Here is a 12,314-nt window from a genome sequence, read left to right on the forward strand (position 1 = left end):
CGGGTTGGTATAAATATGATGTAAAATCTCTTTGTAGATTATGGGATTATCTGGGTGGGAATAAGGTTGTAATCTTATGCAAAGGTTTTGGTTGATCATAGGTGATCAAATTGGGTTTGTATAAGAGGTTTAAGACCTTTGATATTGAGCTTAACTGGAACTATACTTAGGCATAGGAAATGCTACTCTTGCAGTTCACTCCTCTTTCCAGATTGTAGTATGGATTTCTTTTGTAGTCAGTGAGGCTCCTTTTGTGATGAGCAGTGCACTCTAGGCTGTTGGCCTTACTACATGTGCAGGCCCCTCTTATTGTAATCACATACTTACTACAGAAGTATTATCTAACTGTGGGTAGGCTTCCCACCGTGGATTTTCCCTTTACCGGGTTTTCCATGTACAAATCCTGGTGTTATTTATTATGGATGGTTGGTAATTATTCTGTGATTTATGTTTGTGCTTAATTTTTTATATCTGCTATTCCAGTAAAAGGTTTTGTGTGCTTAATTATTTATAATCTATTGACAACTGATTCACCCCCCTCTCAAGTGTCCACCGGTTATCCTAACAAATTCTCTATCTATTCTTTCATCAAATCATATAGGATGCTTGCGCACCCGTGTTGTTGACGTCCCTAGTTGCCAACGTGTCAGGGAGATGCCAGTACATTTGGGAGATGTTAGCACAGATTCTAGATGATAGTCCAAATTTCCATCCTGGGACATGAGCGCGGATCTTGGACCCCCACATGAAATTTGGCTGCCTGCATTGCTCAGAAAAATAAAATTGCTATAAAATGTTAAAAGCTTAGCTAAAAGACATGTTTCGAGGCTTACCTCATCTAGCTGGTCACCCCCACTCCATGATAGTGTGAAGCTCCTCGATCCTAGTCACCCTATGCTCTTATTTGCATGACATTTTTGCTAGAGCTCTATAGAAATCTCAAGGAAAAGGCTCATAGTGAATAGTGACAATGACCTTTCGAGGGCCCACTGTTGGAGTATATAGTCGAATTCCCACCCAAAATCTACAAATTTATTTTGTGGTAGTTCTAGATCATCTGCCTTCTTATTTTTTCTAATTTGGCCATGGGAAAAACATGAGGGGGTATATACTCCTCCTTTATTTGATTTTTTATTTTCGACTGGTACTAACATTTCTTAAGAATTCTTCTCACCAAAGTAGATTCTTTCAATTTTCATGCTAATAAATTTTGATCTTTGTAGTATTTGGATCTTCACGATGAATTCTATAATGTTTGTTACTCATTGGGGGCATCATTCATGTCCACCTAGCTATTTTATGGGGCCTTTACAATATTATTTTCTTGAGGTAACTACTACATTTAATGCATGGCATGAATTTAATGCGTTTATCTTTCTGAACTACTTTAGTGCATGTGATCCCTCGAGACGATTGATTCACTAAAGTGGGGGAAAAATGTAGTGTTACAAATTGCACCTAGTGCATTTATTACACTTTTGCATTATGCTCGGTGCATTTATGAAAATGATTGGTGATCAGGATTTAACCATCCTGACATCATGGATCTTGAAGATGGAATAACTAGCCACCCTAAAGCACAATTCAAGGCTATCTTGGTTGGACAACATCATGACACACATACATCTGCGTGGCATGCTAATGCCTCAAGAATATCCCAAATTTGAACTAGCATATTCTACATCAAACCCTTATTGACACGTGTCCCTTGGCTTGCATGTGTCTGAAACGGTCATTCCTACCCATGGAAAACAATAAAAGCCTTCATTCTTCCTCATTTACATAAGAACTGACTCTTGGCTCTCTTGATCTAAAACTATAAGTGAACCTCTATCAAAATACATTCTAATTATTGCAACAACTTGGTGTTCTCTTGCAATACAACTATGCTATCATCCCAAGAGAGGGGTCTTTCCTATGTGATGATTCTTCCTCTTTCTTATTTATTATATCACTATATGATCATTCTTTTAAAGCTTTAAATGTATTTATTATCTAAGTGCATTTGTATCATTTATCATATATCTTTTATCATAGGGGCTTTCCTCGACTAAGCAAGGATTATTTCTATTGCATCTTTTATCTTATCATAGGGGTTTTACTCCATTAAGCAGGGTTTGTTTCTATCATATCATTTATCTTTGCAATAGGGGTTTTCCTCCATTAGCGAGGTTTGTTTCTATTCCATTGTCATTTATCTTTTATCCAAATCTATCTATTTGGTTGGCTGTGGAGGTAGAAACACCAAAACGAGGGTTTGACCAAGGCAAGCCCCTATATAACCCTGACATTTTTCCCTTGTTTGAATGTGTATAGGTGACAACCAAATTCAAAGGTGTAGGGTAGCTTTAAGACATTCTATGGTAGTTTCTTAGTTCTATGTCTGTACAAACAACAACGCAACATGCAAACATCCATGCAGTGTGTTGGCATCCTAAGTCTGGGACCCAAACAAATTCTCAGTAAAATCTATATTTCGTCAAGTATCCATTTCTATATAATTAGAGTAATTTCCAGTATTGCATGTACTTTTATTATTTCCATAACAATTTAGTCTTGTTTTATGATTGTTGTATCTTCCTGGATAACAAGAGTGATGATTTAGTGAGGTAGTGAAGGTTGGTTTTCTCTTGAGGTTTATCATTTTGAGGGTAGAAAATCCCCTCCTCTACAAACTCATTTTACCTTGTAATTTTTTATAATGGTTTTGATATTAGGCGGGTGGATGCGATTAAGATCATGAGCCATAACATCTGACTGGGTGAAGTTGAGGTGATATGTGGAAGACAAATGCATAACCATGACTTGTAATTGAATAGGATCGATGTTACTTGGGATGTGAGATTCTTGTAGAGTATGAGTAAGAATCTCATGATGGACAGGCAATGACCTGAGTAGGTCCAAGGTGGAAATTTGTGCATCTTCCCTAAATGTTGTAGGATATCATACTGACTGGGTGCTTGACCTTGAGGAGGGGTAGGAGTTGCAAGATCGGGAATTGTCATACAAGCTCTTCTAATAGTTACTATGCACTAAGTATCTACCCCTTTGACACAGATTATGTTGACGTAACATACAAAATAAGTAATATAGCCAATAGTGTTACTATAATTCAATGGAATTGCATTATAATTGATGTGATTGGCTGTATTAGATTGATTGGAGCCAGAAGTGCTAGCTTTTCCCTAATGGCTAGGAAAGGCATTCTCGTACATAACTAGGTGGTCATCTGGGAAATTTTTTGTGGTAGGGTCAACATCAATCTTCTCTACATCAATAAGGTCTTGAACTAAATGCTTGAGTTTCATGCACTTGTTTGTGGAATGCCCTTTGATCATATGATAGGTGCAATACTCATTCTCTTTATACAAATCAAGGTTAGATTTGGATTCATCAAATGGCTGTGTTTATGGGTATACAACCAAATTATGTTGCTCCATTCATTTAAAGATGATATCAAGAGGTTCCCCCAACAGGGTGAAGTGATGTTTTAGGTTGTTGTGACCCATTGGTTTTGGTGGAGCTTGAGAGACTATAAGAGCATTTGTATGATTTGTTTGATCATATTGTACCTATTGTTGGGTATTAATGAGTATTTATGGGGAAGGATTAACGTATATTTATTGTGGAGTGATGTAAGTTTGTTGTGGTGGTGGCTTGGTAGCCCCAATAATTTGAACAGTCTTAGAATCAGTCACTCCATCTCCGACAATGTTCTTATTCTTGTTCCAATATTTTGATTTATCATTAGCTGGCTTATCTAAATGACCGTTGTAAATTTTGATGACCCCCTCATTGATTAAGGCCTTTTCAACCGATGGTCCCTTAGACATGATTTCATGGAGTCTATGTGTGCAATTTAATCATATGTGATATGCAAGATTTGGATGAAGGATACTGATGAAAATTGGGACCAACTGAGAGTTAGGGACCTTGCATGAGAGATGGTTGACAAGAGATCTTGACCTTTGAATATAATCTAGGATAATTTCTTCCCCCTTTTATTTTTCTTGATATAGATCGAGCATATAAATATCATTTTTCACATTATAGTGATAATGTGCCATAAATTTCTTTAACAAGTCTATGAATCTAGTAATTGTACTGAATGGTAACTTGGAAAAACACTCTAGGGTCAGTCTGCTGAGACTTTTGAGAAATGACAACAATAGATAATTGTCACAACATGCCACTTCTTGACAAGCCATATAAATTCTTCAATATGATGCCTTGGGTCACCTTTACCCTTGTATTCAATAAACTTCAACCTTTCAAAGTGTTCAGGGAATGGCATAGCAGTTATTGATTTGTTGAAACGATAAAGGAAAAGCTCTTTGAATTTAAATACTTGCTCAGAGTTGTTTTCTTATAAAGCATTGAGAGATACCTTCATTTCATTCCATTCAGTGTTGATTGGAAATGGATTCAGTGATAGCGAGGGAGGTTGATACTATGGTGTTTGATGTGAAACAAAATGGAAGTAGACATAGGTGGGTTGTTCTTGTGACTCTTGATAATTTGTCACATTTTGATAAATAGGCGGTTGTTAGTACATAGGTGCGTGTGATTGGACCAGTGGAGTTTGTTGGTAAGCAATGAGATTCAGTTGTTGCATGATATATTGCTGCCAGTATGAAGGATTTTGGGATGATGTAACTTGGTGGGTAGCACCTTGCAGATAATTGCCCCTGACATAGGTAGGATGATAAGGACCCCCTTGTTGATTATGGGATGGGGGATTCATAGTAGCATCACCTAATGGTTGGTTAGTATTTATCGCAATGTGGGAAGAGGATGATGCTTGCAAGTAGTTGACTTGTCGATGCGATATGATAGGTTGCATAAATACAGATGCTTAATATTGTGGTGCATTAGAAGCTTGTGGAATAGACTACATAGATGGAGGCACAAATGATGGTGGTGTGATATAAATCGTGTGCTCAATCATAGCTTGTGTAATGGGTGGTGGAAGATAGACCAACATTCTAGTAGTCATGGTTTGTGTTTGCACGAAAGATAATTCATAGGTAGTGTGACTGGATTAGAAAAGGGTATGACATGGACAACATTGGCAGTCATAGGCATCCAAGTAATCATGGGAATTAACATGGTGAGATGTGTTGATGACATAATTATCTGGGTAACTCCTCCTAAGGATGTAGGTGGTGCAAATCCTAATGAATTGGTGTAAAGAGGATAGTAATATTGTCCAAGTGTGCTCAAAGGCAATAATCCCATTGATGCAAATTGGAAAATTTGTTGTGGTGGTACTACAGATGATTGGAATTGTGATTAGGGTAGAACTGATGGTGTCACCACTTGCGAATAAGATGGCAGAAATGATGTCTATTGTTGAAGCAGTTGCAATGACGTTGGGAGGGGGGTTTGTTGTTATGGTGGTTCTTGAGGATTGACAATCATTGATATAATTCAAGGGGAAATGGTCATGCATTGAGCAAACTATTGGAATTATTATCATTGATGTCAACAAGTGATTAGAGAAATAATAGAGAAACAATAAGTGTTGTAGGTTGCAGAGTTATCATGCAGAAGATCATGTGTGTGTGCAGGGTTTTGGTTGATGAAGATGCAATGGAGAGTTTAGATTGATAGGTTGGCATATCTGGCAGATGTGTCATGACAAAAAATTGGAAGGTCCATTAATTGCTATTTACCACTCATTTGGGTCTCTATCATTACCCTCAAGATTAGGGTTTAAGCCTCTTTGCTCAAGCCTTTTTGTTAAACCCTTAAACTTGTTATATTTCTGTGTTACCTTTTTGACTTAAGTCTGAGGGTCATCTAGTCATTGGGAGGGCCATTTTTTCTTCCTAGGCATTAATCCTTGGTCGACCCCTTGTTATTTTCTCCTAAGTCTATGCATGCATTTTTATTTATTTATTTATTTTCTTATGCATAGGCCCCTTTTCCCCTTTGCTTCTTTATCAGTCCTTGCAATGTCGTGATGACTTGAGTTGACCATCCTACTCATCACGAGATTGCGAGGAGCTGCCATTTGTCTTGGAACATCTAGGTGTCACAGTATTGGTCGAGGCAGGCGTCAAAATGAGTTTTAAGTCATAGGTCAGTGGGAGTGAGTTAAAGTTTGGCCTACTAAAGGTGCAACTTTTCACATATGCTGAAATTGGACGGTGATGTTTTAACGGCGATCAAAAGGTGCTCGAACATTAGCGACCTAGCTAAATGGTTGCCTGGGCGAACAGGTTAAAGGGCTAATTGATCTAACAGTCCCCGTGATCCCGCGATTGGAAGGTGCAGGGGTGTTTACCATTGTGGCATTGCAAGATGATGCCATGTGTCCACACCGAGTTATAAAAGTTGAAGGTGGGGCCAAAGGGATGAGTTGTGAGGCAGGATCGACACAAAATTTTCTTATTGGCTGAGAGTGGGGTCATTTTCCTACGCGAAGGTCAATATCAGATTGACTATTGATGACTGTTCAATTTGCTAACATGGACGCAGATCTACAGTGGAGATTTAAACTTGATTCAAAATGTTTTGACATGAAAGACCAAGCTTATCTCGTGAGGCGTATATCACAAAGATCTGCCATAGTATGAAGAAACCGATTATCCACCTAGGTGTTGACCATGTTTAACTTGACAACGTGGCATATATGTAATAAATCAAAGGTCACATTTGCAAGCCGATAGACTTAGTAATCCATGTGGCAATCAACCAAGTTTGACTAGAAATGCTAAACGACACATTTGATGCCATGGATGCATGCTGATAGATGCAAAGGCTTATGTGGCAACTATCAGTCATTGACCAAGTGATGTGGATGTAGAAAATGGAGATAAGTGACCTTTAAGTAGTAAATGAAATCTGATATGTAGAGGTCGGTGCTTACAGAGCTGATGGTCAATTTAATGAGAAGGTTGACGATCTCTTCAAGGAAGGTTGAGAGAGGATGGAAAAGACATTAATGGCGAACCGAGTGAAGATTTTTGTAGGGTTCGAGGTGAAATAAAATGGTTGGATCAAATTTGCTAGACAAATCAAGTTTGCCAAAAATAGCAACTATGTGCAGAAGATGAATAGTACAAAGACCAAAAAGAAGAAAACAAACTAGGGTCATTCAATGTGGTGGTTGATTCAAGGAAGAAAACTCAATCTACTACAACCTGTATCCTTAAAGAGTAGATTGAGATTACAAAACTTAGTAGTCTACATACAGAATGACCAGAAGACATTTAATGAGAGCTACTAGTCAGAGATCATCCTACAAACAGAGAATAAGATCTTGTTGATACAAAGAGCTGACTTAAGGTAGAGGTAACTAGTTGTGATTCAACAGGAGTAGCTAAGATAGTGACAGAGGTAGAAACAAATAGATCTAATTTTTGTTGAGGAAGTAGGTGTGTAGGGTGTTGTGTGCTTAAGAGTGGTGTTTCTATGGTGAAGTATATAGAGTATTGAAGCAGAACAAAGAGTGTAGTTGTGTGTAGATGCCAAGAGAGAAAATAGAGCATTCAAGAAAGCAATGTAGTAATAGTGGAAGAGGAAGAGACAAAGGCAAAACCAAAAATAGAGAAAGAATATCAGCAGGTAGAAAGTTGTAAGTGTTACAAAACACATTTGTAACAAGGTGCATAATTTGTATTTGTACAATTACATTCATTGTAATCTTTGAGTGGGTGCTTAGAGAAGGGGTAAGTGCTCCTTTGAGTATGCTCTCATAAAATTAGAGGTTGGTTCTCCTTGGGTTGGTGCCCAAAAACATATTTTCAATTGTTATTTACTGTGAGGCTAGATTGGAGCAATAGACTGCAACAATTATTCTCACCGAGTTTTTACCCACATTGGGTTTTCCTCATATATCTTGTGTTATGTGATGTTTTCTTGTGTGTGTGTGTATGTTTGCATTACATTTATAAAATCTACACATTGAACTTAAAGTTTTAAATACACTGATTCACTCCCCCTCTCAGTGTTCATTTGTGTTCTTCAATTGGTATCAGAGCCTGGGTTCCCCCTATAGTAAAATCTTTCTCTAGATTGGGTACATTCTGGTTAGTGAACACAATGGATAGAAATGAATTCTCATCTTATAAAGCACATTCCTTTCATGACACCAACTATGACTTCTAGAGTAGAAGAATGGAAACCTACTTGTCTTCCCTAGGATTTGATTTCTGGATGTCAGTAAAAAATGGATACTGTCCCTCGAGTTCCTCCTATCGACCCTGATGCTAAAAGGCAATATGAGAACAATGCGAAAGATAAGAATGTAATTTTAAGTGGTCTGTCAGATACGAAGTTTGCCAAATTCATGCATTGGACATCAGAAAAAGAAACGTGGGACAAGTTGCAAAAAATATATGAAGGAGATGTCAAAGTGAAGGAGGATAAGTTGTAAAATTGAAGAACTTAGTTTGAAAGCCTAAAAAATGAAAGAAGAAGAGAAGATAGTTGATTACCTACAAAGAGGGGATGGGACAACAAGTGCTATAAGAGGACTTGGAGAGGAAGTAAAAGATGAAGTCACTGTCAAAAAGGTTCTAAGATCATTAATGTCAAAGTATGATACAAAAGTCTCAGTTATTGAGGAAGATAAAGACTTAAAGACTTCATCTATGGATGAATTGTTTGGCTCTTTGACTGCCTATGAGATGAGAACAATAAGTGTTGAGCCTTCAAAGAGAGAGTCTGCCTTCAACACCACACAAAAAGGAAAATAACAAGCTACAAATGAGGATGAAGATGACTTTGATGTTGCTTTAGAAAATTTTGTCAAGAAACTCAAAAGAGGCTCAGGAAAGTACAAAGGTAAGCTGCTCTTCAAATGTTTCACCTGTGGCAAGATTGGACATTTTGCATCTAAATGTCCTTATGGAGAAAAGGATGAAGATGGAAAGAAAGCCATGAAGTCTTTTGGCAAGGAAAAGATGAAGAACTCTTATAAGCCAAGGAGAAGAAGTTTTAAGAATAAGAGAAGTTTTTACACTTTTGAAGATGATGCCTCTAATGAAGAAAGTGTCTCTGAAGATTGCTATAGTGAAGATGAAAAAGAGATTAATCTTTTTATGGCACAAGGAGTACTAACTGATGTTCAAGATGGTAGTGATGAAGAGGAAGATGTTGAAGTTGTAGTTCATCTAGAAGGTTAACTTATAAGTGCATTGGAAGAACTGAGAAAAATAAGAAAAAGATTTCAAGAAGTACATGAATGCTGCTGCTAAAGAACAAGAGCTATTAAACCAATCTCTTCGAGAATCAAAGAAAACAATTTCTGATTTGAAGATTCAGTTGGAAGAAGCAAAAATGATGTATGAAGTTACTAAATCAGATCTAGAAAGTAAAGAGAAAGAATATCAAAAGTTGGAGGAAGAGATTGTGGGTCTCATAAAAGAAATTAAAAAGAAGAAAGATGATCTAAACACGAGGATTAAGTTTGATGGCAACACCAAAGCATTAGACAAAATGTTAAGCATTAGCACACTAAGGACATCAATGGAGTTGGATTTAAAAATGGACAATATTCTAATAGTAAAGATTCATCAAACAAGGATATACTTTTCATCTCTTCAAGGAAAGTGAAGTCAAACAAACCTTCATAGTCAGCAAGCCCAATGAGAAGAAGACATATGTTGCTGCAACAAAGAATCAATCAAGGAATCAACATGCTGCTCCTAAAAGAAAAGCCAACATTGATAATGGAGGCTTCATGACAAAGGTCAAGGATACACGAAGGGTGAGATCGAGAAGACCAAACTATGTTGCTCCAAGGAGACAAATGAGAAACCACTTCAATAATAATTGGCATGTACCTCAATTCCATGGCTACTGCTATACATGTAATACTTATGGTCATAAAATTACAGAATGTAGACTTATGCATAGGTCTCCTCCTAGTTTTGAAAGTAGAAATCAATTTTCTACCCTTAGGGATATGAATGTTGTTTGTTATCTTTGTAAAGAGTATGGTCATAGGAGTTTTGAATGTAGGATAATTATATCTCAGTCCTACAATAGATTTTCAAACTCATCATTCATTGTAAATGTAAAATGATATCATTGTCAAAACTTGGGCCACATTGCAAAATATTGTAAGCTTAGAGTAGCCAAACAAAAGAAGAAAATGTCACCTTTGGAACCAAAGACAAAATCAGATCAGAATGTAAATAGTAGAAAAGGAGCAAGAATCAAAACAAGTTTGGGTTGAAAAGGAAAATGACAAAGCTGAGTCAAGTTTGATTGTTCAAACTGCCCTACATATAGAAATGAAGAATTTATGGGTAGTAGACAATGGCTTCTCCAATCATATGACTGGTGATAAGAAGAAATTTATCAAATTAGAAGACTGGAATTGTGGTTCAGTTTGGTTTGGAGACACCTCATTAATCAAAATCAAGGGTAAAGGTACACAAAATATTGACGGTAAACTGAAAGCTCATGATGTTTATTATGTAGAAGGTCTGAAACACAATCTGCTAAGTGTGAGTCAAATGTGTGACAAAAATGCATTCCTGTTAGGACAAAAGGAAAAACTGTGCTTTCTAGTAGCAATCCCATGGTTGTGACAACAAACATGCAGTTTTAGGATGATAAGAAACTGACTTGGATAGAGTAACGTTTCAACTGTTTCTTAGTTTAAACCTGCATTTCTTAACAAGAAACCCGTTATTTGATAGTATAAAAGGATAATGTGATATTTAGATTACAAATCGTTGGATCTGGTTATGACATTGAATGTTTCTGACTTGTTTTGGCAAAAAATTGTTTTCGTTGCACAAACACATCAAACATATAAGAAATTGCCTAACTCAACTAGAATGTGAGGGCCTAAAATTAGCCCAAGTGATATTGATTACTAGTTTTCACATGAAAATAGGTCAGGAAATTTATAACCTAAGGCTGGAAAATGGATACTACTTTACGAAGCTCTTACAATAGAATACCTCAGGTGCAACAAATAGATAGAGATCGGGTGGTGCTCACTCCCCTCCACGACATCAACACACCTTCTCTCTTACTCAAAGATTCAAAAATCTAGGAGGAGTTCCTATCTCATTACAAAGAGTACATGAAGAGTATCTTCGAGGTATGATTTGCACTTCTTGAACCACAAAGCATGTGTTTATGGTCACTACAACAAAGATGTCTAGTTAGAATTCAAGGACTCGATGGCTATTTATTCAATCACGACTCACTTAAGAGCCTATCCTAATCCTTGTTAGAAGATTTTAACACATCTCACATGAATGTGGATACTAGAGGAATTGTTGGAATATGATTTTCACTAAGAAGACTCAAGCTTTTTCTCTTGTCAATTTATATAGTGGACCAAATTGAAAGCACTGCTTTGAGTCGCTCTTGGGGTGAATACTTTTACCACCAAGGTAGGCTCTCTAGCAAAAAGTAGTAAACATTCTCTTACACCCAAGGTTACCTGGTAGTGAAAGGGGAGAGAATACTTGTATACTAGCTTTTGAGGGATATAATCTAAAATAAAGATGAAATATTACAAGGTTTTTGATCACCCAATTTTTGTATAAGGTGAGGGGAGGGAATCAACCAAATACAATCTTTCCAAGCATGACAAACAAAGATGAATTCTCTTAGAAAATTGAAGTGTGTTCTAAGATAATAAAAGACACATGGTTCATTTTAAATTCTAGTTTTTAAAGCACCTCTCTGTGGCGGTCCTAAAACAAACAAGTTAAAGTTTGATTTGGGGTCTTCTACAATCGAATTTGCACAAACGTTAGTAGAAACAACATACATAGATAGATTAGCAAATTAGTAAAAAAATGACAAAATTAAAACTCTAAAAATACTGCAAAAAATACAGAAAATGGTATTGTTGTAGTTGTATAGTACAAACCCATCATTTCTCTATTCTACCCATGAACCCACTATTCAACAGAACATGCTTGCTATTTCTTGCAAAACTAAAAAAACCAAAAAATAAAGAGTAGGAAAAATATAGAGATGCCTATACTAATGCAAACCCGCTTCTTATTTAGACACAAATCCATTGTTTTCTCACACTTGTTGTTTTTAGATAAAAACTAGAGGAATAAAAATGTTAATTTTATACCTTTCGTACGATTCCGAGAATGCATTCCCGCAGGTTTTAGTCTCGTTTCTGCTATTGGACAATACGTTCCTATGATTTTATAAAACTAATTCTAGTGTCAATCAACCTGATATCTCACACTTTTATCTGGAAGAGTCCAAAATATGTAAAACAACACACTAAAACAACGATAAAATGTTAGATTTGACCTATGAAGTGGGTCACACTGGGTGTGCCAGAAATGTGTACATAAAATCATGAGTAAAGT

Source organism: Cryptomeria japonica, chromosome 2 (assembly GCF_030272615.1).
Source record: "Cryptomeria japonica chromosome 2, Sugi_1.0, whole genome shotgun sequence".
Taxonomy (NCBI): Eukaryota; Viridiplantae; Streptophyta; class Pinopsida; order Cupressales; family Cupressaceae; genus Cryptomeria; species Cryptomeria japonica.